We start from the raw sequence: 8,495 nt of genomic DNA on the forward strand, positions 1-8,495 counted from the left end.
TTATTTTGGTACCAAAGAGAAAGATAAGTTGTGCAAAAGCTTACCATAACGACAGATGTCTTTCTCTTCTCTGTTGCAGCATTTCTGAAGTCATTGAGTTCCGGCCAAGTCGATGACCCGTCGGCCAGTATACCAAAGTCTTTTACTTCCTAAGGTCCGCGGTACATCAGACGTGGGCCATCAGACACCAGCCACAAAAGAGATGTATGTGCACACCACCCCCGGAAATGAAGCCCCAGTCAGAGAGACAGACTAAGAGAATGAAGATCAATGCATCCAAGACATCAAAAAAGTGGGAGACAGGGAGGGTTGGAATACTGCAACAGAGAAGAGAAAGACATCTATCGTACTGGTAAGTTCTTACACAACTAATTATGTCCTATTTTTCTGTAGCAGTATTCCTGAAATAAGGGAGAGTACAAAAGCTCATGAGAAAATGGAAGAGGAAGTGACAGAAGTATTTTCTTGGAAACCATGGAGAAAGGCCCTGTCAAACACTGCCCGGGATCTGGAGATGGAGTCCAGCTTATGTTTTGTGAAGATGTGGACAAATGACCAAGTGGCAACCTCTAGTACAGAGTTGGTATCTAAGCTCCTAAGGAAGATACTACCCTGGTAGAGTGAGCTTTGAGCCAGGAAGAACCTTACCATGGCAAGCACAGCAAAAGGCAATAAATTTGGATATCCAATTGCAGACTGTCTGAACACAGGCAATCCCAAAGCCATGGAATGGAAAGACACAAATAATTGGTCCATTTTCTTTAAGGGTTAAGTGAATAATTGGTCAGTTTTCTTTAAGGGTTAAGTCTTATGTAAGTAGAACCTGTGTACATCCAAGGGTGTGCAGGATCCTCTCACTACTGTTGTGAGGGGTAAGAGAAGAAAGTAGGTAGGTGAATTGCCTGGTTTAGGGGCAATTCATTAACAACCTTTGGCATGAAGGAGGCATTGGCCCATAAGGAGACCTTCTCTTTCTGGAAAGACAAGAAGGGGGGAGACACCATAAGGACTTGTAACTCGGAGACCTGCCTGGCAGAAGCAACGGCCACTAGGAGAACCGTTTAAGGTGCAGGGTTTGAGTGAACTAGAAGAAGCAGATTCAAAGGGTGCTTGAATCACTTTCTCTAGCACGAAGTTTAGGTCCCAGGGTGGAGCCAAAGGGCTCCAGGGGGATCCGATATGAAGGACAACTTTGAGAAATTGTTTAGCATTGAATCTGGAAGCTAAGGGAGGAGCTAGTGGCAGACAGGCAGAGATGGCTGAAAAATGGGCTTTAAAAGTATGCTAATCCTGCATTGAGTAATTCACAAAGATAGGACCATTCCGTCTTCAATGGGTCCTGGTTCCTACACAAACACCAGCTAGAGAACCTCTTCCACTTGGAGAGGTAAGATTATTTAGCAGGTTTCCTGACCTCCTGCAGGACCTGAAGCACGTCCTCAGAGTAAAGGTGCATGAATGGGATTCAGGGCTCTATCACCCACAGGGACAGCTGAAGGGTTTCCAAATGTGGGCAGACGAACAAGTCATTGTTCTGTGTTACTAGGTCTACTCTGTGGGGTACCGTCCACTGATTGCCCTTGGCTAGGTGGAAGAGGAGAGGGAGCCAATGCTGTCTTGGCCAACAGGGAGACACCAGCAAGATTTCTGGCTTGTCCATTTGGATTTTCGACAGGACTTTCGGAATGAGTGGAAGGGGAGGGAATGTATATAGGAATTTCCCCTTCCAGGGGACAAAGGACGTCCACTAACGATGCCTGAGGATGGTATTCCACTGGCACAAAACTACGGGAGCTGCTTGTTCATGGGGAGGCAAACAAGTCTATCGCTGGAAAACCCCATTGGTAGACAACGTCCAGAAACACATCCCTGTGAAGCACCCATTTGTAAGCTTGTGTTCTGGATCTGTTTAGGGTGTCTGCCACAGTATTCTGGGTGGAGGGGATGTAGACCACCTGAAGGGATATATCGAGAAGGCGAGCTAGATTCCAGATTTGCATAGCTAGACTGCAGAGAAGATGAGATTTGGTACCCCATTTTTTTTCTGCACCACAACACTGTCACTGTGTGTGTACACAATCTCCCTGGTTTTATAACTGACTTGAAGATTTGGAGGGCAAAAATTAATGCCCTCATTTCTCTCATTTATGTGGTCCTTCCTTTGGAAGAGAGACCACACTCCTTGAGTTGTGTGGCCGTCTAAGGCTGACCCCCCAACCAATGTCTAATGCATTTGTGAACAGGGAGACCAAAATTTAGAGACAGTTCTGAAATCCACCACTGGAGCTCCTTTAGTCATGGGAGTAGGGAAATCAGGTGTTCTACAGGGTGTGCATGTTGAGACCATACTGATTTGGGGAACCACTGGAATTTTCTCATGTGAAGCCTTGCTAGAGAAAGCATTGAAATGGTGGATGCCATCAACCCGAAGAATGAGGAAGTGTCTGGCAGAAATCTGATTCAGGTGGAGTGTTTGCAAAGATTAGTGCGATCTCCCTGTGCCTTGGAAAGTGTGACAGACACCATCATGCTTAGGGTCTGGACTGTGCAACCCAGAAATACAAGATCTTGGGCTGGGTGAGGGTGATTTCTTGAAGATGATGGTAAAGCCCCTAGCTTTGAAGAATGGCAACTGGCATTTGGAGGTGTTTGTTCAATTCTGCTTGAGAATGGCTTGGATTAAGGGGTCATCCAGGTATGGCTAAATTAAGATTACATGGAACCTGCAAAAGGCTACTACTGGAGCTATACATCTTGTGAAGACTCGTGGTGTGTGGATAGTCCAAAAGGCAACTTCGTGAACTGATGGTGCAAGGACCCCACAGAAAATTGTAGGAATCTCCTGAATCTAGGGTGGATGGGAACATGGAGGTAGGCATCTAGATATCCATAGAGGCGAGTAATGCCTGAGGCAGGATAAGGGGAAATAATGTTTGAAAGGTTAACATTTTGAAAGAAGCGACTATGAGGAAGTAGTTAAAGAGGTCTAGAATTGGTCTAAATGGTCCTTCCTTTCTGGGAACTAGGAAAAGGTGGGAGGAAAAGCCTCTTCCCCTTGGAAAACAGGTTATATAGTGCCCTGTTATGAGAGTTCTTGTAGGACTGGAGAGAAAATGGAGACTGATCTTTAGGCAGTAGGGGAACTCCCATGAAGGCTGGCACCTTTTGCCAAACCATGAAGTACCCCCTCTTGATGCTTAGCACCCAGAAACCCGAAGTGTTTTCCCAAGAAGGGGAAGGTGCTGGGAAAGGGGGATTTGGTTGTAGCATGAGTCACAAAGAGGAGCCCAACAGATCAGGAAAAGGCTGTTTGGTTACATGGGAAGAAGAGGTTAAGCAATAAGAAAACTGTTGGGTCTCCTTAGGCCTATTTTTGAGGTCTAGAATGTGGGTGTCTGGATTGCTTGCATACGAAAGTTTTTTTGCAGGGTAATTTCTATGAAATGTAAGCACAGGGGATACCAGAATGTGTTTGTCTTAAAGTTCTTTGCTTTTTTCCTGCAAAGATTTAAAGAGCTCTGCTGAAAGTTTCCCAAAAAGGGTGGTACTGTCCAAGGGGGCATCCATTAGTTTTACCTCGATGTCCTCCGGAAGAGACTAAAGACTAAGCCAAGCAAATCTGAGTGCAGAAGAGGAACTGGCAGTTCTAGAGAAGGCTTCTACTGCATCGCAGATGCAGATGATAGAATGTCTGGCTACCTGAGAACAGGTGGCAAGAAGGGATGCTGCCAAGGCCTTATTCTTCATAATCAGACGCGTCTGAAACCAGTTTGGAAATTTGGGAAAGGAGTTCTTGGTCATGTGTCTCCGACAGTTTAATGCTCTGAAGGCCTGGGTAGCTGAGGTATACATTTTCTTCCCCAGCCTCTCAAACTGTCTGCTATCCTTATCTGAAGGCAGCAGGGAGGAAGAAGAAAGCGACCTGGAGGCTTTATCAGAGGCATCAGAAATTCCACAAGGACCTGCAGCAGGTGACGAAGAGAAATTAGCAGTCCTTGGGTACTTTTGCAGCACCTGTCTGGCTTTTTGGTAGCTAGAGGCTGGGAGTCTGCGTGGGTGGAAATGGATGTAAAAGCATCCAAAAAGGCGGCAATTACAGCAGGGATGGCTGAAGGACTAGGGGGGTCTGTACTTGAAGGAGGTCAGAGTAACTCTTCTACATCTCAGACATATCTCTAGTATCCCATTTGAAGTGGTCATGCATTTTGGAAATGGTTTCCTCAAAAAAAATCTGCTCCATGGAATACTCTGTCCCACTGGAATCCTCTGCAGCAGGAGGCATAATCCAATGGGGAAGGGATTTGGGAAGAATACACCAAATGCTAGTCGTCCTCTTCAAAAGAGGCATCTTCAGAGGTAGGATGGGATCTAGGTCTCTTCACAGGGGAAATTGACCAGGCTGGAGGAGAAACAGTATGACCTGACAAGAAGGCTAAGCGCCACAAAGGTCTTAAAAAGGACTTATGAAAAGTTCAGCCATTCCCTTGGTGGGTTGGAGGGTGGAGAAAGTTTTTTTTTTTCCTTTGCAGGCGTATCTATACGGTGTAAAGAAGGATGGCCAGACTAAGCTTACATTCCACAATGTAAGAGTCGACATCCTCCCCAACAATCAGATGGGTTACTTCCTTAGGACCCTCTGACAAATCAGCCTCAGTTCCCCATGTCCGAGATGACTCTCTGGACTTGCAAACGTCCAGAGCCAAGATGGCCTGTGAAGAGGGCTCGGCCTGTGGGTCCATATCCTAGTTGGTGCGAGTCTGAGCTCATTTGCTTCAGAAGATACGTCCAACTCGAGAGGTGCAGTTTCAGTTTTGGCCCTATGTATCTTGGCCTTACGTTTTGTAGGGTAGGTTGGGACCGGAAATGACTCAATCTGACTCTTCACTAGAAGCTTGAGGTGTTTGTTCTCTAGGTAGATTGCAAAGGAGGATAACAGACTTTGGAGGTTCTTTGGTATAAAGGACTAGCAATTGGAACAAATTTGGTGATCATGCTAAGGGCCGCCGCAAAAAAGTACCACGTATGAATATCTATGTGGAATCAGTCATCCACAGTCACGCCCCATTTCGGGATGACATGAGCCCCACTAAAGAAAAAGGTAGCACAAATACAAGAAAGGATTCCCCAATGTCGTATTTATCTTATAAAAATCGCTATTACCACAGAACAGCGACATCTGGGACTAGCAATCTGACTGGCGGCAAAAAAGTTCTTGGAGATGGTGCTCACAAACTACTCTTATGGCAGATGTCTGATTACCCACGTCAGACATACCGCGCACCTTAGGTAGTAGAAGACTTTGGTATACTGTCCAATGTCAGGTCATCGCCTTGGCGGAACTCCCTTATGCCAGTAATACTGCGACAGAATAGGACATCACCTTTTCCATTAGATTAACAAAAGTTCATACTAGCAGGTTTTCTGGCCTCCTTAAAGATCTGTAAGCAAGTCCACAGGAAAAAAAAAAAATTACCAAAATGCATCAAAAACCTATTGTCCAAAAAAGGGGAATTGAGGGAACAATGCATGCAGAGGAGGAACGAGGTTTAAAAGGCAGAATTCGAATGAACTATGTAATGTCTGACTGACACTGACTGGACAAATTGTACATGATGTATAATGTTTGCAACTACAGTTATGCCATCCATCAATACGGTTGGTTTTCATTTTTAGAAATGTTGTTGTTGGTCTTTTGGCTTTTCCAGGTTAGGGGTCGCCACAGTAGAACTCTGGTCCGCTGATTGGCAGTTGAGGTGTCGAGTTGCCAGCCAGATGCCCAACCTTAAACAAAGGCATGCCCATTCAATGCAGGTCTTTCGAACGCCCACTCGACCACGGGGAAGACACGCAGACTCCACACAGAAGGCTCTCCCAACCCAAGCAGAGAATTGAACGGAAGAACCACTTGCTGTGAGGCAACAACACTACTGCAAATGTATGACCACTAAATTATTACATATGACACAAGATGTTTCTTTAAAAAAAAAAGTTATCATCCAAGTGGTTAGACTGAAGATCTGAAGATTTCAGATAAATTCTGAAACTGTTGCCCTCAGCGAGAAAATCCACCATGTGATGAAGTTTGATTGTTCTTGACTAATAGTACTAGGAGTATATGACATCTGTGTTGTCCATTTTCATTCCTCAACGCATGGGTTCAGATCAGACGCTGACACATACTCTAGATTAGGTGTGTCCAACCCACAAGCCAAAGAGCTCTTCAATGCGGCCCGCGACCCTTAAGTCCAAATTCAACTTTTTTCCCGCTCTCGCGACCTTTGACCAGTGTGCAAATGCACCAAAAGCATTTTTCCGTTAGTTTTTTTGTGCCAATATACGAATCTGCATATTCGTGTCAAAGATGAGTCGAAGAAGGATTTGCCGATCGCGCTGAAGAGCAGCTATAGAGGGATTTGATGTTTAAAACGTGTACACTACAGCAACTCCTAAATACATTAACAGGTAAGCTAGTATAGAGACTGTGCTGGAAAAAGGAAAAGGATTCTATTCAGTGTTTTTCCTATTAAAGATTAAACAAGTTTTTGGTAGTCCAAAAATTCAAGATGGTGTCACTACAGAATTTTTTGCTCCCGATTCTTCTGCAAACCATTATAGATCATATTTTTCATGCACAAAGAATACATGCTCCACGATAAAGGAAAAATTAGGTAATTTGCTTCATGCAAGGATTTTCCATAACCAGCATAAATTTATTCCAACTGTCCTGTAATACTTCTAGACCATATAGCATGTTATGCAGCATTGCTGGTTGAGTCATAACATTGTATGTACTGACATTACATGGTGGAATAAAACTTTTGGGCTGTCCAAGAAAACAGCCTTTGTATCAATGGTATTTATGTAGTAAAAATATCAGTGTCTTCCATGGGATAAATTGGAGACCTAAATTTATTGTTACAGAGAGGGTGACACTGAAAACTATACATAAAAGCCAAGAAGGATAACGCTGAACAATGTTAAATTAATTACTTCACAGAAAAAAAAAAAAAAAAAAAAGAGTAATGATTTTTTTTTACATATAAACTTTAATGATGTAGATATGTAGGAAATGACTATGTAAAGCATAGAAAAAAGTGCAGTATTACAGCGTAAGCATACATTATCCAAAATGTTATTTTCATGTAAGAATATAATATGCAGAGAGAAGTATGACCAGAACTAAAGCATGGGTGTGGGGAAATGTAATTAAAAGTGAGAGGTAGGAAGAAAGGGATATGTTTTTGATAGCTGGTTAATTAAATATGTGGAATGCATGGATTAGTTAAGGCTGCAGAGTTAAGAAGGTATGGACAGGAAGTGGAAAATTAGAAATTTATAACAGGAGAAAGTACTGTAGCTAAGTAAAGTGTGCCTTTTGGAGGTTATTACACCAGTAGTAAACTTGGTATCAGAAGGGGTTTGTGTTTACTTCTGAAAGGCTGAAATATCTAGAATCCTTTTTGTTAAGCTAAAGATAAGTACTTAGATATGTTCAAATAACCAAATCAAGGCTAACAGTTTTCGATAAATAGAAGTTATGTTCTTACCATAACGTTCCATGTTAGTTGTCTTCTTCTCGCCTTCTTCTTGCTGGATGGGTTCGGAGCCGACCTCGGCTCCACTCTAAAAGCTCGAGAGTTGGTTCCACCGGCTCGAGGCTCCCCTTATATCCCACAATGCTAGGCAAGAGTTACCTCAGATCTCGTTTGTAAGCTAACCCCAGCTTATAATAGTAACAGTATAACTGTAAAACAGAGTCCACCTCTAACAACAGGAAGAAAGAAGGGTGACCTACATCCTGAACCAGGAAATATGCATAATAGCATATATCTAAGAAAGAGGTGGTAGAAAGAGAGGTCACAATCACAACTCCTCTAGGTCTGTCCAGGCCAGGGGGAAGGAGGGTGGGGCAAGAAGAAGGCAGAAGAAGACAACTAACATGGAACGTTATGGTAAGAACATAACTTCTATATGTTAAGTTGTCTATCTCGCCTTCATTCTTGCTGGATGGGACCGCGTCCCTAGCACCTTGTCCCGGGTGGCCTAACGGAACAGACTCCTGAGAACAGTGGAACCAAAGTTAGCTCTATGCCTAGAAGCTAAATCCAACTTATAATGAGAAATGAAAGTGTGAGGAGTAGCCCAGTAGCCGCTGCACAAATGGTGTCGATAGGCAGTCTGTCTTGGAAGGCTAAAGAAGTAGCCAAAGGTCTGGTGGAATGAGCCTTAGGTTTATCAGGCAGCTTTTGATGTCTAATTTCATATACAAGGGAAATCAAAGATGTTAGCCATCTGGATAATGATACCTTTGAAACTGAAAGTCCCTTCCTGCTCTCCGCATAGGAGACAAACAGCTGATCAGATTTTCTGAACTGTTTAGTTCTATCCAAGTAGTACCTCAATTGACGGTGAACATCCAGGCAGTGTAATTTTTGATCAGACCTATTGGAGTATTCTGGAAAAAAGACAGGTAAATCAATGCTTTGATTTAAAGC

The 8,495-nt window shown here is 43.5% G+C and overlaps 1 protein-coding gene across 1 annotated transcript in view; it reads right to left on the bottom strand.

Moving 5' to 3' along the window:
* NSD2 (nuclear receptor binding SET domain protein 2) overlaps positions 1-8,495 on the bottom strand; it is a 2,565,963-nt gene that overhangs the window by 1,849,190 nt on the left and 708,278 nt on the right. The window lies entirely within an intron of this gene.

The sequence above is a fragment of the Protopterus annectens genome, chromosome 2.part1 (genome assembly GCF_019279795.1).
Source record: "Protopterus annectens isolate FY-2018-M chromosome 2.part1, PAN1.0, whole genome shotgun sequence".
Taxonomy (NCBI): Eukaryota; Metazoa; Chordata; order Ceratodontiformes; family Protopteridae; genus Protopterus; species Protopterus annectens.